Source organism: Chenopodium album, chromosome 21 (genome assembly GCF_948465745.1).
Source record: "Chenopodium album chromosome 21, dcCheAlbu1.1, whole genome shotgun sequence".
NCBI lineage: Eukaryota > Viridiplantae > Streptophyta > Magnoliopsida > Caryophyllales > Amaranthaceae > Chenopodium > Chenopodium album.
Genome location: NC_137854.1, coordinates 2701807 through 2725928, shown reverse-complemented (window position 1 = coordinate 2725928; position 24122 = coordinate 2701807). Strand labels below are relative to the sequence as shown.

Genomic DNA, 24122 nt, shown 5'->3' with positions numbered 1-24122 from the left:
ACTTTAATACCTCTTTCCTTATGCTTTAACGAAGTCGACTTTTAAACTTTTTAGTAGTTCTACTGCTATCACACTACTTCCTCGATCTATGGACTATGACTCTATAGTGACTATGTACATTAATTCTACTTTAGATTCAATGACGATTTTAGTAATACATCTAATATGGCGTCATGATGAGCATTTTTATGGTGGCATTAGTAACTTCCAAAAGAAAATATGTATTTGTAATTGAAGTAGAGACAACTTTACTTTCGAGATTTGTGGAGTATGTACAAAATATATACAAAGTACTGTATAAAAGAAGGGCTCTACCGAGCCAGAACCTCCCCGTCCTAGTTAGGAGGCTAGGCACTTTGAGATTGGGGGTCGGGAGAAAGGTGAGGAAATTTTCACCCCAAAGACCCAAAGTACCTCTAGTGGGATTTGATCCCATAACCTCAACATTGAGAAAAGATGCAAACCTTAGCACTAGACTTACTTGGTATGTATGTGGCATAGCATAATTAGTTAAGTCAAAACTATGTACATTAGTACTTGTATTAATTGTATGTGAAGTAAAAAGAGTCATATAACCTTCTTGAAGGTTTGTGCTCAACTGTTATAGCAAATGCATCCATGGATTTGCCCACCACCTTGGGACTTGAGAGCTCACAATTTGTCAATCTAAAGTTCATGTTTAAAGTTATTGATTTAAGTGTTAGGTAACAATCTTAAGACTCCATTTATCACTTTTTCTTTTAATTGAATTGGTCCTTTAATACTCATCAAAGTGTAACAATTAATATGTTTGCTCGATAACTATAAACGTGATAATATACTTTAGTAGGTGTAGGAAAAAAATCACCAAATTATTCATTATGTTTGAAAAATACTCTTTTCGTTCTGTTGTTCTACCCTATTTTAGTTTTAGGTTGTTAATTTTGTTCTATTAACTTTTAATCATATTCCAATTTTATTACTTCATGTTTTCGCATGTAACCTCAATTAATTATTCTTCTATTTTGTCAAAAAAGTGTATAAAAAAGTGTATCTTTCTATGTTTTCAATTATTAATGGGTAATGTTATATGTAGCCCTAAGGGCTATATAAACATTAAATACACTTTTAGAAATTGTATAAAATTAAGAATTCATGACAAAAACACGCGTAAATCAATGGTAATAATGTTTATATTTTTATAATTTCTTAATTTTTTACGATTTTCAAGTGTAAATTTAATGCTTATATGTAGCCCTAAGAGCTAAGCATAGCATTTTCCATAATTAATTGGGCAAAAAAATACTTCCTGGAAAACAATAAACAATATTCTATTTGTACATACTATCTACTCTCTATTTTACTCGTATGTGTCTTTGGGCCAATTTCTTTTTAGTTCGTCTCTTAAGTTTATCGTATCAGTTTTACAAGCCAGTTGAATTTAGGGTGCAATTGCAAAAGGAGTACGAGTATCCTCTAAACCGCATAAACAAGGGTAAAGAACAAACAGATTAAAGCAAAATTCCCAATTCATATGCAATGTTCGTTGGTCTGGAAGTGACGAAGATTACATCAAAGAATCATCAGGTCATTTTCTATAAATCTTTCTTGATTTGTTTGCAATCTAATTGATTCTCTTAGGGTTTCTACTTGTGGTAATTAGCTCACTCTTTTTCAATCTATAAATAATGTAGTTTATTCAATGTGCGATATCGAATTTCGAACTATTTTATGTTTACAATTGATTGGAATTTGGAAAATTAAAGGTTCTGAGTTAGCTGTCTTCACCATGTGCTCTCATTTGATACGGAATACTAATTTAGATGCTTTAGTGGAGATTCTTTTTGTTAATGTTTATACCTCTTTTTTCTCCTTCCTTCATTTTTGTAATTGGGTTGTTAAAAAGTGTTTGATTGACTGTTCTTGTCGGTTAATTCTTTTTTATTTTATGTTGACTCGTATCCGATTATTTGATTCCAGTTATAAACTGTACCCGAAATTAAATGATCTGATTTTGTCCGAGGAACAGAAATTATTCCAATTTTACTGGTTAAGGTGTGACCGTGTGAGTATGTACATACTCGAATTAGTCAAATATGAGGCGAAATACATGAATTGAATAGAAACCATCACCTGAATATAACCCGAACCGAATTAACCTGATTTGAACTTAATCTGTATAGCCAATTTGCTAGATGTAGTTTAAAGCAAACATTCTTCTAGTTAGCAATTTTAAACTATAAAGTGATAATGGGAAACTGATTTTGGCACACCCTAAATTGATTTTGGCACACCCCTATGTGAGAGCACAGTTTTCTATGCTCTTCTCACGTAGGGGTGTGCCAAAATCAATCTAGGGTGTGCCAAAATCATTTTCCGTGATAATGGTATTACATGCTTTGAACTTTTTATGGTAAAAGATGTACTTTTTACCCCATATGGAAATATTTTTGGTACCACAACTTTAAGCAGCTTATATGATATATTTGAATATAATGAATTTTGATGGTTGATGTCAACTTTCAGATGTAAATGGGCGTCTCTTTACAATTTCAGTGTTTGGTTCTTCATTTTTAATTGAGTTGGAAAAAGTTGCTGCTGGACATTTTTCAGTTTTATATTAAAATGGATTAATTATAATTTAATGATAAATTTAAAAAGTTGGTTTTTTTTGTTTTTATTTTAGTGTAAAGCAGTAGGCTGGTCAATGCCTTTTGTCAGTTGGAGGTTTAATAATACAAAATCTTTGCAATCATATGATATGAGTGGCTTACATTTGTTCATGGCATCCTTTTGTGTAGGGGAGTGTTTGTGTAGCCATATAGACACTATTGCTTGTTTAATTAATTTGATTAATTATGTAAGATTTCAAATTCAAACCAATCTGCATTTTCTAGTACTAAGTTATTTTCTTTTAATTTTAGAAATGGAACTTATACTTGATAATCCTGATTTATTATATTATTTGTGGTTGTAACTGATTTTGATTTATAACATTATACATGAATATACCTTTTTTTTCAATAAGGTTTTTATCTAAATTATTATGGTGTGTTTTTAACTCACTCCTTTGTTTTATTGCTAATGATATTATACTCCTTATGTCTAGGAATGATAGTTATGTGTACAATTTTCCATTTTCAGATATCCAGGAAAATAGTTTGTAAAAAGTTTTGGTTTGCAAAGATTTTCCAAGAACTTCTTCCTTGAATTGAGTAACAAAGAGAGAGTATCTAAATAATAATAATATATGTTTTATAAAAGGGTCTCTTGGTAAAGACATGTTGTATCTTGAATTATGAAAAGTTAGGATAATGTGACCATTTGCTCTTGGACGGAGGGAGTATTGTGAATGTTGTATGCATTATGTTATTCTTTGCAAGCTAGTCTCATTTGGCCAACCTCATCTCCCACTTGACTTTTTTTGGACCTTCGACAATTGCTTTTGGTGAAGCTTTGAATTGGCAGCTAGAGAGTTTGATTGACTATTTATTACCTTGCTTGAAGAGAATGTTGCTTTACTTTCAGTACAAAATGCAAGAAATCTTTGAACTAATGATCCACGGAAGTGTGTATACGACTAGCAGAAAGAGAATTGAGGTTCATTTGGAGGATTTAGTCATGGAATTTATAAGTGTCCTATACCATACAATTAATCAACAACTAATTTTTTAGGGTTTTTTTTTTTTTTTTTTTTTTTTTTTTTTTTTTTTGGGGGGGGGGGGGGGAGGGGAGGAGATTTCAGGTGCTTTTTGTTCCACCCTTATACTGTTGGTTAGGATAAGGAAGGGTAAAAAAAAAATTGTGTGTACGGGTTTACAGTCTCTAATTGTTTTTTTGACTAGTTATGATTAAATCATTCCTCTGGAGTCTGGACCTCCCCGGTATTAATACTAGGTGGTTAGATGATGAGTGATGGCTGGGACTTATACTCGGTGATTAGATGAGGATTGCTGGCCTAGGGCATGAGATTGTATGTAATTTTGAAATCTGACTCTGTTTCTTCTTCTAGCTTCCAAAAATTGATGAACTATTATTTTAAGTTTTGGGGGTGGGGAAGATTGTTTAAAATTTGACCTGCAGAAATTTTTGTTTGCTTACTTTTATGGAAGTAAACTGAATATTGACTGATTTGTTGATTAGGAAAAAGGAAGGAAAATGATGATTAGAAGTTTACAATATTTTTTTTCTAAAATATTTGATTACATAGAACAACTTACATATATTACATCTGTATACCTTTCTACTTCAGAGTTATATAGTAACTGTAAGTAGAATTCATTATGAATTTTGTATTTTATGAGTTTGTCTCATGCTTTTCTAAAGCAGCATGGCCAGCACCTGGACTGTGGCCTGGCTTAGTAGGCCGGTAATCATCTGTTCCTTCTGCATGGGGATGTACTACACCAGGGTGCTTGCCTTGTTTTGATGCAATGCTGTCTGAGTCGCTTATATGGAGATGACCAGCCCCAGGGCTGTCCCCTGGTTTTGTTGGTCGGAAATCATCTTTGCATTTTTCACTAAGACAGAATCCTGTTTTCTGTACACCCATTTTGTTTTTGTCAAGATGGCCAGCACCAGGACTGCCTCCAGGAGTTGTAGGTTGGAAATCATTGATTGATAACTGTGCTGAATCACTGAAAAATGAGGTAGGACTTGATGGTGAGGGTACTCCTGCAGTTGCAAGGTTTGGATCCTCGTCTTCTTCAGCATGCCCAGCACCTGGGCTGTGACCTGTGGTAGTACGTCTAAAACCATCTTCTGATCCTTCCAAGCTATTCCAAACTTTAGGATTTTTAGTATTTTGTGTTAATGAGGTTTGGTCTGTGTTAGTCATGTAAGAGTGACCCGCATCAGGGCTGTGTCCAGGTGCTCTAGGTATAAAATCATCTGAGCATTTTACACCAAGACAGTTGCTTTGCGTACTGCTGTCTACTCTGTTTACCCCAAATGAATCAAACTCGTGACTGCTTGGGGAGTTTTGAGTAGGTTTCAAGGAGGGGAAATTCTTTTTATGTATATCAGCTGAAGGAATTTCAGCTAATTTTTTCTGTGGAGTATTTTTCTTTAGTGATGTTTCACTGTGGTCAGAATTATAAATTTGGCTGCTCAGCTTTCTGATGCCTCTGTGGGAGTGGCTCGGGACATATTTGGTCTCTTTTCCACTTAGTGACCTTATAGATCTCCCTTCACCATATAGAAATTGACTGGTGAAGATAATTAGCAGACATGCATGAGTGATCATGCATGAAGTTTTAGCCATGCTTAGAGAAGAGGACTTATTTATTATAATTGTGATTGAAGAGGGCTTTTTATGGTTATTGCAGCTCTTGAAATTGCTAGGGATATTTCAGTACTTGGAGAAAACTTAAGGTTTGGGAGAGGAAGTATTGTGCAATGATTTGCAAGAGGTCTTAGCTTGGATATATATAGATAATATGATGGGCAAAAAATATCGTGACCACTAGCTAGCATTTTCCTACTTAAAACATGTTAAGGGTGAACTTGAATTTGCTTTTGTGGAAAGGTCCCCACTAAGAGGTCCTAGATTTAATCATAATTTAAGATATACACATATACACTTGTACATATACATAGATTGTTTTTTAAGCTTTTGGTCTAAAATCTGATTTGTTGTAGTTTTTGCGTCAAGTTATGCAATATTTACATTAAAAAGTCTCTGAAAGTAAAACATTATAGGCATAAGGACGGGCTGGCAGTTTGATTGACTGGAAATCATATAAAATGGCTTGGAGTTATGTAATCCATTTCATAGTACACTTTTGTATGCAGAATGCAATATGGTAAGTTTGTTAATAATACTCCAAAAGCGTATCATAGTTTCACTCATTTAAGATCATAGTCCTTGGGGGGATTATAAAATTAGGTAACATCTTCATTTTGGCCTTGCAGGATACAGTCATAGCAATAGGTTTTAACCCTAACCATGTTTTGGCTATGTAATATAATGATATGATAGGATTCATTTATCGATATACCAGCAATATTATATAAACAGAGTATTCTTGATGTAGTTGATTGCTAGAATTCAAATTGTAAAATTATGTTATGTTGTCAGCCTGTAGTTGTATCTTCATTTTCTGAAACTGGTGGAGAATACTGTTGCATTTCCACTGAATATGGTGAATACAAGTTTGGTGTATTAAGACTTAAGTTGGCTTGTTAGTAAAGCTTGTTGCCTTTATAGAATTCTGTTTTCCCTATCCTTCTTGATATGTCTGGAAGTAATTGGAGACTTTACATGATGATTGGGTGAGCAATTTAAAATTTCTCACCATGCTTTCAAAGGAGGTGTTGATGAGCTTGATTTTCCATAGTGCTTCATTTACAAAGCACATCATGTACTTTAAAATCTTATCCCTTTCTGTATTGTTAGATTGATCTTACCACAACGAATGCTAATATATTTTTGGCAAAACTTTTCTAAATTTGACCACCGTCACGGCCGTCACCTTTCTCCTATTATTGTTGGTCACTCTCTCTGGTTTGTGTTTTCTGTGTCGCCGTATCTTGCTCATCTTGCATGTTAGTCTGCTAGGTGCTAGGTCCTGTGCATTGTGGCTTCCATAAAAAATGCTGGTGCTGCTTCAGGTGGCTGTTTTTGCCGTTTCTTGCTATTTTTTGGTTTTGTCTTACAGTATTCTTAATTGAGATCTGACCACTGTTCTCAGCCTTTTTGTGATACTTATGTAACAAACTAACACTTTAGTACTAGTTTAAATTCTAATCCTTTCATGTATCTGATCCTTCACTAGAAGAATGAAATGTTGCTTTTTTTCTTTTCACTTTTATAGGAAAGTCAAATATTTTTAATAAAAGAGATTAACATGTATCTTGGCAGAGGAGTGGAAGATTGTTGTTCAATGGTTATGACTTGTGAGTTACGGAAGCAGAAAGATCCATAAATTATACCAACAATGCGGGGATTCCTTGTACTACCCACTTGGAGCAGTATAATCACCCTTTATATGGATGGATGGCAGCATCCCTTGGAATTTTTGGTCCATACTTAAGGTGAGATACAAGACACGGCTGCCATTGTTTTGTTTTTTGAAATGTTGATAAAAGTTATTGACTGAGGTGTCTGATTTTTTAGCTTTAGATGGACGATTAATTTTGCACAATTATCTTTTAATTAATTTATTTTATTATTTGAGGTTGTAACTGATTTTAATTTATAACATTATGCATGAATACCCTATTTTTTCAATAGGGATTTTATCTAAAATTTTTAGGGTGTGTTTTTTTACCCAACCCTTTGTTTCATTGATAGTGATATTATATTACATGTCTAGGATTGATAGTTATGTGTACAATTTTCCATTTTTAGATATCCAGGAAAATAATTGTAAAAAAGTTTTGGTTTACATTTTGATTTTTCAAGCACTTTTTCCTTGAATTGAGTAACAAGCAAATGTTCTATTAAAGAGTCTCTTGGTAATGACATCTTATATCTTGAATTATGATAAGTTATGATAATGTGACCATTTGATTTTGGATGGAGGGAGTATTGTGAATGTTGTATGCATTTATTCTATACAAGCTAGTCTCATTTGGACAATCTCATCTCCCAATTGACTTTTTTTTGTCCTGTTTGACAATTGCTTTTGGTGAGGCTTTGATTTGGAAGCTACAGATTTCAATTATCTATTTACAACCTTGCTCAAAGAGAATGTTGTCACTCTCAGGACAAAATGCTAGAAATCTTTGACCTTTTGATCCACGGAGTATGTATATGACTAGAAGAAAGGGAATTGGGTTCATTTGGAGGATTTAGTCATGATATTTATGATATTCAAGTAAACTTCAGGGGGTTCATTTGGAGGATTTAGTCATGATTTTCAACAATTGATGGACAACTTTTTTTTTTTTTTTTTTTTTTTTTTTTTTTTTTTTTTTTTTTTTTGGGGGGGGGGGGGGGGGGGGGGGTACTGTTGGTTAGGACAAGAAAGGAAAAATGGAAGTTTCTCTGTTGAGGTATAGTTTTGAAAAGTTAGAAGGTTTTTACCACTTGGGCTTTCCAAGTAAAGATTTAATTATTTCATAAAAAAAAAATGAGTATTGGTTTACAGTCTCTAATTGTTTTTTGACTAGTTTATTAGTTATGATTAAAGTGTTCTCTGGATTTCCCCATATTTTGCCTTTTTGGGACTAATACTGGGTAGTTAGATGATGAGTGATGACTGGGACTGATACTGGGTGGTTAGATGATGAGTGATGACCTAGGGCATGGGATTGTATGTACTTTTGAAATCTGACTCTGTTTCTTCTTCAAGATTCCAAAAATTGATGAACTATCATTTTAAGTGTCGGGAAGTGGGGGAGATTGTTTAAAATCTGTCCTGCTGAATTTTTACTTGCTTAATTTTGTAGAAGTAAACTAGATATTGACTGACTTGTTGATTAGAACAAGTTAAATGATGATTAGAAGTTTACAATAATTTTTAAATAAAAATATTTGATTACATAGAACACCTTACATATATTACATCTGTATCTCTTAGGACCTTTCTACTTCAGAGCTATATAGTAACTGTAAGTAGAAATCATTATGAATTTTGTATTTTATGAGTTTGTCTCTTGCTTATCTAAAGCAGCATGGTCAGCACCTGGACTTTGGCCAGGTTTAGTAGGCCGGTAATCATCTGTTCCTTCTGCATGGGGATGTACTACACTAGGGTGCTTGCCTTGTTTCGATGCAATGCTGTCCGAGTCACTTATATGGAGATGACCAACCCCAGGGCTGTCCCCTGTTTTTGTTGGTCGGAAATCATCTGTGCAATTATCACTAAGACAAAATCCTGTTTTCTGTACACCCATTTTGTTTTTTTCAAGATGGCCAGGACCAGGACTGCCTCCAGGAGTTGTAGGTGGGCAATAATTGGTATATAACTGTGCTGAATCACTGAATAATGAGGTAGGGCTTGATGGTGAGGGTACTCTTGCAGCTGTAAGGATTGGATCCTCCTTGTCTTCAGCATGCCCATCACCTGGTTTATGACCTGGTATAGTACATCTAAAACCATCTTCTAATTCTTCCAAGTTATTTAAAATTTTAGGAGTTTTAGTATTTTGGTTTGGTAAGGTTCTGTCTGTGTTAGTCATGTAAGAGTGACCTGCACCAGGGCTGTGTCCTGGCGCTGTAGGTCTAAAATCATCTGAGCATTTTACACCAAGACAGTTGCTTTGCACACTGCTGTCTACTCTTTTTACCCCAAATGAATCTAATTTTAGACTGCTTGGTAAGTTTTGATTAGGTTTCAAGGAGGGGAAATTCTTTTTATGTATTTCAGTTGGGGGAAAGTCAGCTATTATTTCCCGTGGATTATTTTTCTTTGGTGATGATTCACTGTGGTCAGAATTATAAATTTGGCTGCTCAGCTTTCTGATGCCTTTATGGGAGTGACTTGGGATATATTTAGTCCCTTTTCCACTTAGTGACCTTATAGGTCTCCCTTCACCATATAGAAATTGACTGGTAAAGATAATCAGCAGAAATGCATGAGTGATCATGCATGAAATTTTAGCCATGCTCAGAGAAGAGGAATTATTTAAAATAATTGTGATTGAAGGGGGCTTTTTATGTTGTTGTAGCTCTTGAAATTGCTATGGAAATTTCAATACTTGGAGAAAACTTAAGGTTAGGGAGAAGTATTGTGCGATGATTTACAATAGGTCTTGGCTTGGATATATATAGATATTATGATGGGCAAAAAAAAAATCATGACCACTAGCTAGCATTTTCCTACTAACATGTTAGGGAGACTGGAATTTGCTTTTGTGAAAGGGTCCCCACTAAGAGGTCCTAATTTTTAATCAAAATTTAAGATACACACATATACATGACTACATGCATTTTTTTTTTTTTTTTTTTTTTTTTATATTTTTTTTTTTTTAAAATTTTATTTTATTTTAATTTGAAAGTATACACTAGCACATACACAAAGATAGTTTTTTAAGCAAAACCATTTTGGTCTAAAATCTGATATGCTGTAATTTTTTGCATCAAGTAATGTTGTATTTACCGTCTAAATTGTCTGAAGTAAAATATTATAGGCGTAAGTACGAGCAGACAGGTTGATTTATAGGAAATCTATAAAGTGGCTTGGAATAGTGTAATCCAATTCACAGTACATTTTTTGTATGCAGAATGGTATGGGAATGCAATGTGGTAATTTTATAAATAATACTCCAAAAGCATATCATTGCTTCACTCATTTCAGATCATAGTCCTTGGGGAGGGTATAAAAGTAGGTAACATCTTCATCGTGGCCTTGCATAGCAATAGGTTTTAACCCTAACCATGTTCAGGCTACGTGATATAATGATATGATAGGATTTTAACATCGATATACCAGCAATTTATATAAACTGAGTATTCTTAATAAGTTAATATAGTTGATTGCTAGAAGTCAAATTGTAGAATTATGTTATGTTATGTTATATGGTCTGCCTGTAGTTGTATCTTCATTTTCTGAAACTGGAGCTGAATATTGTTACATTCTCAAACAATATGGAGAATAGAAGTTTGGTGTATTAAGTTGGCGCTTGTTAGTAAAGCCTGTTGACTTTGTTCTGTTTCCCTATTCCTCTTGATATGTCTGGGAGTAATTAAAGACTTTACATGATGATTGGGTGAGTAATGAATATTTCTCACCCGGCGTCCAAAGGAGGTCTGGATGAGTTTAATTTTCCATTATGCTTCATTTACAAAGCTTGAAGGCTTTGAAACCTAACAGGGATTTTAGGATCTTATCCCTTTCTGTATTGGTAGATTGATCTTACTACAACGATTGCTAATATGTCTCTAGCAAAACTTTTCTAAATTTGACCCCCGCCACCTTTCTCCTATTATTACTGGTCACTCTCCTTGGGTTGTGTTTTCTGTGTCACTGTAACTTGCCATCTTGCATGGTAGTCTGCCAGTTGCTAGGTCCTGTGCATTTTGGCTTCCATAAAAAATGCTAGTGCTGCTCAAGGTGGTTGTTTTAACTGTTTCTTGCGAATTTTAGGAGTTCGTCATACACTATTCTTAACAGATTAACAGAGACCAGGCCACTGTTCTCAGCCTTTTTGGTGATACTTATGTTACAAACATTTTAGTACTAGTTTAAATTCTGATCCTTTCATGTATCTGATCTTTCATTTGGAGAATGAAATGTTGCTTTTTTCTTTTCACTTTTGTAGGAAAGTCAAATATTTTGTATAATAAGAGATTTACAAGTATCTTGGCAGAGGAGTGGAAGATTTTTATTTGATGGTTATGACTTGTGAGTTACGGAAGCAGAGAGATCCATCACAATGTTATACCAACAATGCGGGGATTCCTTGTACTACCCACTTGGAGCAGTATAATCACCCTTTATATGGATGGATGGCAGCATTCCTTGGAATTCTTGGTCCATACTTAAGGTGAGTTACATCACACATCTGCCATTGTTTTGTTTTCTGAAATGTTGATAAAGTAATTGACTGAGGTTTCTGATTATTTAGCTGTTAGATGGACGATTAATTGTGCACATTTTTCTTTTTCCTTTGCTTAGTCGTAATTTTAAATATTTATTTATCACATATATAAAAGGGAATCTATGCTTCAGAAAAAATCACAAAGCCCTCTATGCTTCACAGTTGATTTGTTTGTTTAAATTTCTCTTGGCATGCTCACTCAGCAAGTATGGTACTTATAGTGTGATGCTTCATCTGGCATGTGATTGAGAGTACTTTTTGTCTCCAAATTTTTCAACCTGTATTCTTGTCGTTGGTCTATTTTTCTTTGTACATTCTGCTGTGCTTTATTTACTATTTATTGTAGATAACTTTAGTTGATTTTAGTATCTCAATGAATGTTTAATAGGTATTTTGGCTTCTATGAGACTATGATACACATATTTGAGTTAACTAGCAATATGTCGTATATGGCACATCGACACTTTAATCAAAATCCATGTGTGGAAATTAGAAGTCAGGGTTGGGGAAAAAAAAAAACCAAGAACATGTATAGTGGTTGATGATGAAATTAATGTTAAGATATTGTGAATGACAATTGAATACAAATTATATGAAAAATCATGGCAAAATGTTATTATTATTATTTATTGTTTTGATATTTAATATATATACATATATTTTTTTTTTATCTCTTGATTATTTCAATACACCTTTTTTTTTATCTCTTGATTATTTCAATGCACCTTTTTTTGGATATGTGAGCAAAGTTCAAGTTGGACCGACAATAAGTTTCACTTGATTTTTACTTGTAATAGAAAAATATGTATATTAAAAGTAGATCTTTAAAGTTTATAGAGAACTAAGAAACTTAGGTGATTGTATATAAGACCCCAGCTATAATTTAGGTGCATGAAATTTCACTAATTAAGTTGTTTATACGGTAACACACAATCACCTAATTTTTGGAGTCCAAATTTTTTTATTTTTATTTTTATGGCAATACAGGATCGAGGCTTGGAAAAGGAAATGCTGAAATATTATGAAAGGTCGTTGTTTAGGTGGGGATTTATTTGAATTCATAGCTATATGCGGTTGTGCGCACCGTAATAATTATTAGTGCAATCTGTAGCCCTATACACCTGTTTTAGTTGGTGTTATTCCGCGTACTTAAACTGTAGTTGAAACCTTATTGCAAGGACTAATAAGACGAGTATTTTGATATGTATTTGCAAGGCATAATTCTTTTTAGGTGAGATTCAAATAGATCACCACTTTATTTTCTATTAACTGTTTTGAATTTGTAGAATACCCGCTTCTTGTTCTAACAAAGTACACTTACATTTTGGAAAAAACTTCAGGATTCCATAAAAAATTGGATACTTCATAGCTCATACAAGGATGTTCACCAAAGATGGTAAAAGTCTAATCTATTCTATGGAACTTTTGGAAGCATACTCCTGACCACAGGTATTAGTCAAATTTCGGCTTGTTCCTTGTTAACCATCCATTCTATTGGACATTCTTTCTCAATCACTATTAGTTGTTTAGGATTTTGATATCCCTGTACTGTGATGTGAAATCTTTGTTAGCACATTTGTGGTTTCCATATGTAAAGATTGTAGTTATTCTTGTACCATGTTGTCTCATATTCAGTACGTCTCTAAATAAAAAAATCTTGTTTCTTTCAAATTTTTTGTCCCTAGCCTTATTTTCATTTGAGCGTAGTCCATCATCTAGCCTTGCACCATTTTTTATTTTATTTTTTTGAAATTTTTTAATATTTATATACGGATAGTCATTTTGAGACTAAAGATTTGTTGTTGTATATAGAATTAATCAACAAACCCCTCGAATCTCACAATATATTTTCTACATCCCCTAAAGCAAATTTGTTTTCACACATTCTTCGTGACTTTTGTCAATAATTCCTCACGTTTACTCTTCAGAAATTGTGCACCCAAAAGATTGTCTTCTATTAAGGGACAATGAGTATTAATTTTCATCTGTTTAGTAAGCTGTAAAATTATATATGTAGTGTTACAACAAAACTTACATGGGAATGTCCATGGTAATACTTGATCATTTCATGTATGTGCTTTGGTTATGAGTATCCACTGTTTAACGTTGAAATTCATGTTCTTTCCTTTCTAGTTTTTGTGGTGCTTTCGTTCTTGGTGCATTAATGATACCTGTACTATTAATAATGTTATTATTGACTAAAATTCTAGTCAAAATCACCAAAGTTATGGGGGTCCCGACCACTACTAGTCATGGCATGATTTATATTATTTACATTTGATTTATATTAGTCCAATGGAGCAAATTTGGACTTCTTAAAGATCCTGATTTTCTGTGATCTTTCTGTTTCCCTTGGGAATAATTTAAATAGAGATTTTTGCTGTGGGGACAGGGGTAGGCTTTTCCTCAGGTTTAGGAATTTTCTCATCAGTTTTTGATATGGTTTAATAATAATCATGCAAAGGGACGGCTCTTCACAGTAGTTGAAAAGGTGCAATAACATAATATAGTAACGTTGCCGTTAGAATTTTTTTTTTGGTGCTAGGATATTGTGCTAACCATTACTAATTTGGTAGGCTATAGTATAATTGAGGCTAGTGCACCACATTAACCTTTTGAGGTGCTTGTGTGGTGGCAACTTTTCTGCCACAGACAAGATCTTGTGCTTTATTAAGTGACAATTTTATGTAGGTTTACTCCACCTGTTTCATAATGTACTTTACACGTATATAGTTATATTGGACTTTATCAAGAAAAATTGTCACATTTTCAAATTATATTTACTTTCAAAACAGAATTGTTACCTTTTCCCATTTTTCATTCCATTCATATCTCTTTTATCTATAAGTTTATTTATTAAAGGAAAATTTCACATTTACTATCAGGGAAAGCACCATGTTTCACATTTGCTACCCCTTTAAAATTTTATTTTATTTTACTACCACCGAAACACACTAACTTTCATAATCACTACCACTTAACGGAATCCGTCAGGAATTTCGTTAAGTTTATTAAAAAAAATTAAAAAATTAAAATAATAAATAAATAAATATAAAATGAAAAAACCACCCAAAAAACCCTAGCCCTCCCCGTCATCCACCCTCCCCCCTCCCCCTGCTGGCGGCCAGCGCCCAAACTTGCGGCCGGCGCCGGCAATTCGGGTCGGAATCGGACCCCTCCCCTTCCCCACCCAAAACCGACAATCCTAACCCGAATCCCCCTGCCCGAAACCACCTTAGACGAGTTTTAGGGTTTCTCTTAGGGTGGTTTTTGGTGGCAGGGAAATCCTTCGTCGCGGCCAACGGGGGACAAGGAGGGGCTGGATCGGGTTTCGAGGGGAGAGGGGCTGGGATCGATGGGGGTTTCGAGGGGAGAGAGGGGCTGGGATCGACGGGGGTAGGGGAGAGAGGGGCTGGGATCGACGGAGGTTTTCGAGGGGAGAGGGGCTGAGATTGAGGTGGGTTTCGAGGGGAGAGAGGGGCTGATCGGGTTTTCGAGGGGCTGGGAATGCGACGCCGGCGCCGACAGTCAGGGTGGTCGGAGTCGCGGGTAGCAGGGGATTGGGCTCAGGCGACTATGGCAGTTGGTGGCTGGCTGGACGGTGAGTGGTGGTTGCGGTGGATTGGCAGCTGGTGGGTGGGAAGTAGTGATGGCTGGACGGTGGTTGGGTGGTGGTAACAGAAATACTAACGGTGTAAGTCAAGTGGTAGTGATTATGAAAGTTAGTGTGTTTCGGTGGTAGTAAAATAAAATAAAATTTTAAAGGGGTAGCAAATGTGAAAAAGGGTCTTTCCCTGGTAGCAAATGTGAAATTTTCCTTTATTAAAACACTTATTTGTGTCCAACCCATATGTGCAATTTACTCTGGAGCAAAGGGGGTATGCTTTTATCTTACGTATCCTTTATTGTTTTCATCTGCTGTTAAACTCTGGCGGTAAATGCATATAGCCCATGTGAATAAACTCCCATCATTAATTCTTATTGATCTTATGAATTCTGAAGAGGGGAAAATATGAATACATCTATTTATTGCATGATAAGGATTAACGAAGCATGGTGAAGCTTTTTTGTCTTGAATCTACCTAACTGTCCAAAATACATCCTTATAAGCTGTGTCTGATTTTATGGAAAGGTTTTTCTTGTAAGATAAGCTTCATCTTTGTTTTCAGGAATTTCCAGCTAGTAAATTTACAAAGATTTTTGAATGCTTCACCAGATCCACTCATGCCAAAGTAGTAAATGGGGACTCAGTAAGTCATCACTATTCACAACATCGTATCAGTTGCTGCTGTAAGATAAAAAAAGTTGCCTATATGTTGCATCTTACAAACTCATAACAATTTCTTTAATGCACTATTATATCTGCTGTGAATGTTTTTTTGAAGATTATTCTCTTGAACTAAATTTTCTTGAGATTTAAAAGACACTTTAGAATAGGGGCAGATTTCATATTTGTGATAAAAATGTTTTCCTTGGTTTATTGTTAACAAATGTTTAGGTAATTGGTGAAAGATTATGAAAGTAGCTAGCTGTAAATGCCGTATATATTGAAATGAGTGTATAGGGAGATACATGTTCACTTTGACGTTTGATTTGAATTGTACCATATTGAAGAGAATATATACCACTATGAGAGAGGGAGTGTTGTGATTCTAGAAGAATCATCTTCTGAGGACAATTATTTAGCAAAAAAGATGGCGTTGGCTACGAAGGTTCTTTGCTTGTTTTGCTTACGGCCTCTTCTTTGCGTAATGATTGTCCAGACTCTAGACACTTTTAAATGTCAACAGTTTGCTGTCAAACCTTTTTAACAAGTATCCACTATACATTGAAGCGATTATAACAAGTATTTTGATGAATATATCTATATTTTTATGTATAAATCAATGGTCAGAGTGGATTTTGTAAATAGTGCAAAAAGTCAACATGGGGCATTTATTTAAACGGAGGGAGTACATTTATTTATACACTCACCCACTCCATCTCTTTTACTTTATCCTTCTTTTTCTTACACTCACTTTTGTATATTTATGTAGAACAAGAGTATTTAATTGTATAATAAGTGAGTCAAACTATTAGGGAGGGACTCAAGGGAGTAAATCTCTTTGTGACATAACTGACATTTCAACATTCCAGATCTAAAAATTTAAACATCAACACACACCAAAAAAAAAAAATTCTCTTATTACAATGAATAATACCTTATTCCCTTTAGTTGAACATAATATGACTTCCAACTTTGTTTTCTCAAGAATCAAGGCCATTGCTTCTAAGTCTGCTATCTCTTGATTGATACTTTCAATGTCTCAACTTATTACTTTTTTTTTTTTTTTCTAAAAAAATAAAACTAGGATCAAACAAACTTCCCAGATGGACCATAATTGGAATTTTAGTAATCAAGGTTTAGTGATTATATACACCAAATTCTCTAACATTATGAATGACACCTAAAGTGCTCTAGTTGCATTCAAAACAAGGCAAATAAGGGATTATGAAAGTTACTTAAAAGCAGAATCTTGCAACAATTGTGTAAGACCTTGAGAGGATGAAATAAGGTTTCCCAAATTAGCCCATCCACTAAATAATGGAAGGATTCTTTTTGAGCTTTTTCCGGAGAATTAAATGATACACTTGTGAGTGAGACTAAGAGAACTGAAAGTCTAAAGTCTGGGATGTATGATTGTTTAAGCGTTTTGAACATGCTCAGTTGATGCTTAGTTTTTTTTTTTTTTTTTTTTTTTTTTTAGGGGGTGGGGGGGGGGGGGGTGAACAATTGAACATGATGATTAGAGCATATTTGTTTGAGCATATTGCATAGTCCTGAAAACGGATATGTACCATATCGGCATACCCAACCCCTAATAAAATAGTAAAAAACGCATGAATTATGTGTTGACTTTGCAAATTAAGCCAGTAGTAACTAGTAAAAACTAAAAAGCCGAGAAGGACTTGATTGTTAAGCCAAACCTCTAGCTTTTGTCCTATTGGAGAAGTGATATTGTACTTGGAATGCTAGGCTTAATCATCCGGGAAACTGTCAATATTATGTATTGTATAATTATGGAACAAATGTTTGTTCTTTTTAAGTCTTTGACCTTTAGAAGTAGGCGGATACTTGTGAAGGTGTCACAGGCCTAACAGGTTATGTACTTCTGTGGCATTTAGGATATTGTCTTTTACTTTTTCTATGTAGTTGAGGTAAGGAGCTTATTATTACTTCATGTTATTGGCAATTTGGCATAGGAGTGCAGTCAACTTGACATAGTTTCACCTGCAAACCCTGCTTTTATGCAATCTGAACTTGCACCCAGTGAAATACTATTGCACTGTTCAGGGCCTGGCTACGTTTTATGGTAAAAGTTTCTTGGGGCTTTTTTTTGAAAAATTTTGTGCTCTTAGAAGTTTGACAATGGCTCAAACCAAAGTAATTTAATAGATTGTGTTCTTTTACTATGCATAATTGTTAGTGCTCCATTTGTTCTGCATATTTGTAGTTAAGTACTTGTGTTTTGGCTTGAATTACCATATCACTGTATGTTGTGAATGACCAGTACAATGTGAAAAAAGATTCATTCTAGTGAGGAACCTGATGAAGTGATCTCTAGAGGGGTTAATCGTAGCTGTGTTATCATTAATTTTTTTCTAAATTATATTTGTAATGTAGATTGAAGTTATCGTTGGTAATATTTACTGAAACAAGTTTGTCATCTGAGACTGATATATTCAATTAAAAAAAGAAAATAAAAAGACTCAGATTAGTAATATCTCTCTTTATCATAGTCAAGTATAAAAGCGTTGTAGGAGTGTAGAAATTTTCTAGTGGTGAATTTCAGAAATTTCTTAATTCTAACTCACATACTCGTATTTTAGGTGTGATTGGAAAACTTATAATGGTGATTAATTAAAATACTTGGATCATCAAGTTGCTGTGAAACTGTTATATAATAACTGTGGGGAGATTGAAAGCTTGTCGCTAAAAAATTTTAGGTCACTCACTCATTTTTTATATTTTTAGAAGCGGACAATAGTAGTACTATGATATGCTGTTAGACTTTGTATTTTAGCTGAATCTGTCGAGTCTTATGGTTACCCCGAGCTGGAGACATTGGCGGATAAGGAAATAGACTTGGAAATTGGATTGAGTCCCATACTGCATGCATGCATAGTATCTTGACATAAGTATTGTATAAAAAAATGTAAATGGGTGAACATAGAATAATAGAACTGACTTCATATATAGTTGATAAAGTTGACTTCTGAATGCTGTTGGGTTTGAGAGTGTGGAGAACGGTTCAAGAAGGCAAAGAGGGGTGCATAGCTTAGGAGTTTAAGCTATGGGCTATTGCTTGGTGTTAAGCAATGGTGGATGACAAAGGGCTGACTTCAATTGACCATATCTCAAGATCTAAAAGTGATATTGAGATGATTCAAGTTGGAGGTGATAGCTCGTCTTAAGAGCTTTCCAATGACTGGTCATAAGCTAAATTTGGCTAAGAAACGAGGAAGATATGGCTGTTTTACGAGAAACTGTTTTGCAGGGGAAAGCGGAGCGGCCGCTCCTCTTGTGGGAGCGCCCGCTCCATAGAGGCTCGTTTTGCCTTTTCTTCCATTTTAATGGTGCGGCCGCTCCTGTCCATTGGAGCGCCCGCTCCATTGGGTTTCTCGGGGCTCTGTTTTCGCGTTTGAGCCTCGGTTTTTATGGTTTTGATTTCTCCTTTGCTAGTTACTTATAATCTTAGCCCTTGAATTATATTTAGCACTATATATACTCATGATTTGTCATTGTAAGTGAGTAATAAGGTGAAGGGGAAAGATGTAGAGAGAGAGAGAGAGCCTCATGTAAACCCAAACACTTAGGGTTTGAGTGTTTGAGAGGGTGAGTTGGGGTGGGAGCTTTAATGGTAATTAAAGCTTGTAATCTACATTGTTCTTCATCAAATTGTTACTCCATAGTGGATTGGTGGGTTTTTTCTCCCGGTTCTCGGGTTTCCCACGGTAAATTCTCCTTGTCTCGTTTATTGCTTGTTTTCCGTCTTCGTTGTTGTTAATTGTCGTTAATCGCAAACTTAGCTAGCACATTCGTTAATCCCTTTCAAATGCATGTTAGAGGTGCTTGAACATGCAAATATACAATTATTCTGGCATGTAAATGACCTAGTTGTGAAGTGAATGTCCAGCACCGGGGCTGCGACCTGGAGCTGTGGGTCTAAAATCATCTAAGCGGCCAGGGGATGACGGTGGACCTGGTGGTGACTGAGATTCATCAGTGACTTGAACTGGAGCTGTATGTTGGAGCTCATAAGCATTTGTTTCTCTATCTGCTTTGTCATCATGCATGTTTATGTGGTTTTTTATGGTTTCCTTTGCTTTTTGGTGAATATGAAACTTTTGGAAATACTTAATATTCCCTAATCTCAGTTGCCTGCCTTGGACAAACTGAATTTTTTGGTGGAATAGCAATGCCAGAATGAACCAAGCAATTATCAACTTATTGCAACCCATTTCAAGCTTGAAGTGAGGGAGGAGAAAAAGAAAGTTTTAGGCTCTTTAGTGTCTAAGTAAGCAGAGCAAGATGCTCTTACCTCTCAACTTCTAGTCGTATTTATAGTAAAAGCACTAACCCTTGAGACCATCATACCAGTTCCAGCCACCTTGGAGATTCCTTTACGTACATGTTGTATATATTTGAGTGGTTAGGGGTGGGGGGCATGATTTGATTAATGCATGCGTGATGGACTTTGTTCAATGCTTGACTCTAGCTATTAATATATGTGATGTTTCATACTTAGTTGTATCTGTAATGAACATTGTCATTCTCGTCCATTTTAAACAAAGCTTGAAGAGTCACTATGCAATGACTTCACAACTTCCTCTATGATGTTTACTTTACCTTTCCAATCATCAGAAAAAAAACTACTGGTTTATTCTGCTTGGGGGTAAGGATTGCATATAACGTTGTTGGGATTGTTGGGATCTAGTGACTCAGTGACTGCTTTGTGGCAGCTTCATTTGAAGTGCCAAGATTAAGGTGGGGTAATAAGTATCGCCTTGTCTATGATGAGGAAAAGCAATCTGGGAAGAGTCGTGTGATGGGAAAGTCAATAGTAGTTAGTTTATAGGGCTAGCAGGAATGACAATTTTGGTTTTTGTTTTTTACTCCTTCCATTTCGTATTATCTAGCGCCTTAACCAACTTTTTTTAATTCCATACTGTCATTTTAAAATACAATACCCTACACTACGATTTGTCCTTGCAGAAATGCAGACTACCTATGCAGTTTTACTTGAGGAATAGGTACCAATTTGATGACTACAAACTTCTTACTTGTATGGGTCTTTGTTTGCACTTGAAAGATATATAGTGTCAGGAGTCTTTGGTTTATATGGTGGCTATAAGTGGTTTTTATGGTCTTTGGGCCAACACATGGTAGTAATCGTTTCCACCTTCATGTTCTTAAAGCCGAACTTCCCCTGGAGAATGAAATCTGTCTGTCTGCCAGACTATATTCTCAACTGTTTAGAAACGTTCCCAGTAAGCATGTGCCTTAATTCCACACACCCAGAGGGTACTATCTTTGGGGATTTGATAATTTTTTTTTTTTTCAGATGAACTGTAGTAGATTGTTAATGATTTTGGTATATATGAAAGGTCTTTGTAAGTCTTGTAATAACTACAGTATGTATTTTGAAGTACAAAGTATAATTTGTGTGCTTATTAAACATTTATGTTCTATTAAACATTTATGCCCTAGCTCACACCTCGTTAAGGTACAATGAAGCTATTATTCATTTCACTATTGATGCATATACTTTGTGCTGTTTGCAAATTTAGATGACACAATGTCAATCTGAAACCTTTTGAAATTATGCAGAATAGATTTTCGGAAGAGACCTTGGTGTTGCATGTATCACAGTACTGGGACTGATGAAATACTTGGGGCCTTTAGACAGCTGAACTAACTTTCTTGTCAGGCTTCCAGCTTTCCAACTAAAAGTTGTCTGACGGTGCTGAAAGTATCTTAAATTAAGAGTCGACTTTGGTGTTTAACCGGCTGCTGTTTCCAGCCGCAAAATCTGCCCATATGGTAAAAGGTATCATTTCTCTGTTAAGCACAAATATAGAGTCGAATTTTGTCCTGATCCTTTGTTTATTCTGTTGAATATGCTATATGCTTCTGTACTGTCGGATATTCTATAAAGCTAGCAACTTGCGTTTTACAAGTACAATTTTGGGAGTTCACATGGATCCTTAGAGCCTCTTCATAGAATACATTACTCTGTAATTTGTTGGTTGAACGTGTAAAATAATATGAATCGTCAAGTTGTGTGTAGAGAAACATATAATATGTTTGTTGAGGTGGCGGGAGTGTTTTATTAGTCATCAAAGTTCAATTTTTTTTTTTTTTTTTTTTTTTGTGTGTGTGTGTGTGTGTGTGTGTGTGTGATTTTTTTCCCCTTTTCTGTTGGCTGATTTGACCAATTCTAGGAGCTACAGGTGAATTCAAGTTGACAAGAAAGTAGCATGAATCACTTGTCATGTGACCATGATTTGCTGATGTATTGTGGAGGAGTTGCTAACTTTCCCTGATATTTGGAGTGCTTAGCATCTTCAGCATCTATAGTTGGTTTTGTGCACTTCTCTGCTTTACCATCATGTGCATGCACGTTCTCGAAAGCAATTTCATTACACGAGCTGATAGTAGCTTTGCACTCCTCGAGTTGTTCATTCATTCATATTTTTTAGTTCAATTCAATTTGGATATCTTGTGGTCCATTTGGTAGTCGGTAGTAAATTGTGCTATGGAGTACTTGTATTTGAACTTGTGTATTTTTGGGGAGTTGTGTCATTGTAAATGCATGGTATGATATTTGATGAATAATTATGAAATTTCTTCTAAATTTCTCAAAATCTCTACACAATTGTGCTTGCTTGAGCATGGAAAAAAGTTTAGTTTACACTTAAAAATGTCCTAGAATATCGTAATGTTGTACAGAATAGAGCTGTCAATTAGGTCTCGGGTTAACTCAGGATCAAATTAGGGTCGGGTTTGGGTCGGGTCAAATTAGGTCTCAGGTTAACTCAGGACTTAAAAAAGTCGGGTTTGGGTCGGGTCAAATTAGGTCTCGGGTTAACTCAGGATCAGGTTATGTCGGGTCAATCTAGGTTCAGATCAGGTTATAATAGGTCGTTCACTTTTTCGGATATAGGGCGGGTTCAATTCGAGTTAAAATCAGATCGGGTTTAATTTTAGGTTCAAGTTGTGTTAAGTCGTGTTTGGATGGGTTAACAAGATGATACATTCGGTTTCGAGTTAATGTTGAGTCGATTTCTGGTTCAAGTTCAATTCTAATAAATATCGACGTGGCCAAGTTGAACTATGTAATTACGCCTTCCATATTTTGATCAAGCTTCATCAAGATTCTATTAAACCTATATACGAATAATAGAGGACAAAAGTTATATAAGCTGAATAAAAGATTTTAATAAATCGGATTGAGGGTTTATAGAATTATACCAGTATATAAGCTGAATAAAAGGTATATAAAATTTTATTAATCCTTCCATGACTTGGGTTTATGTTTTAATTAGGTCGGGTACTAGTTTCCGTTCGGATTATTTTCGGGTCGGATTAAATCGGTTGACGGTTACTATCATGTTGGGGGCAGGTTCGAATTTAGGTAATAAAGTATTTGGTTACAAATCACTAGTTTCACCCCATTGTTCGAGTACAGGCTTGGTTCAGATCTTTGTCCTATAAGGCCGGGTTCTTGGGTCGGGTCAGTTTTTGACAGCTTTAACTATAATCTACACTTTTTGAGGAAAATTTGAAATTTCAAGACTGGTGGCAAAAGTGTTGAGATCTTAGGGGATAAAACTCGGGGTCATATAATGCCATTTGAAACCATATATGATTATTATATGTTGTCATAAATGTACGTGGTAGGCTTGAGTTTGCGAAATCAATGCAAGTTGTGAACGGGTAAACTGACTGTTTAAGGGTATATTGGATGGCTCCACCGACCCAGTTAGACACCCGGAGGTTATTAGAGACCATGATAAACATTTCGGAATATTTTTATGCCCGGGCGAAAAAAATACAAAATTACAAAATTGAATGCTATAATCAAAGCTTTTTGAGGAAATTTTGATGTTTTGGACCCGGTAGCAAAAAACCTTGAGAGGGATACATCTCGGGGTCATATAATGCCATTTGAAACCATATATGATTATTAAATGTTGTCATAAACGTCCGTGGTAGGCTTGAGTTTACGAAATCGGTGCAAGTTGCGAACGGGTAAAATGACCGTTTCAGGACATTCAATAGTTCTATCGACCCAATTGGACTCCCGGAAGCCATTACGGACCACAATAAACATCTCGGCAATTTTTATTTCCGGGCGAAAAAAAGCCAAAAAATTACAAAATCGAAGACTATAATCCACGCTTTAAGAGGTAATTTTGAAGTTTCGGGGTCCGGTGGCGAAAAGTGTTAAGATCCTAGGGGATATTTCTCGGTGTCATATAATGCCGTTTGAAACTACATATGATCATTAAATGTTGTCATAAATGTACGTGGTAGACTTGAGTTTACGAAATCAATGCAAGTTGTGAATGGGTAAAATGACCGTTTAAAGGCATATTGGATGGTTCCACCG

At 35.2% G+C, this 24122-nt stretch overlaps 1 long non-coding RNA gene across 3 annotated transcripts; it reads left to right on the top strand.

Moving 5' to 3' along the window:
- The first annotated feature begins 1419 nt into the window (after window positions 1–1419).
- On the top strand, window positions 1420–22359 carry LOC145601676 (uncharacterized). Of its 3 annotated transcripts, none has more exons than XR_014104430.1 (8): window positions 1420–1566; window positions 6842–7014; window positions 8598–9005; window positions 11236–11412; window positions 12807–12915; window positions 15636–15716; window positions 21338–21557; window positions 21952–22359. It is a non-coding gene; the product is annotated as an uncharacterized LOC145601676 (long non-coding RNA). The 3 variants fall into 3 exon arrangements; XR_014104431.1 differs by having other exon boundaries at window positions 8836–9005; window positions 21961–22357; XR_014104429.1 differs by having other exon boundaries at window positions 8836–9005; window positions 21952–22356.
- The last annotated feature ends 1763 nt before the right edge of the window (window positions 22360–24122 follow it).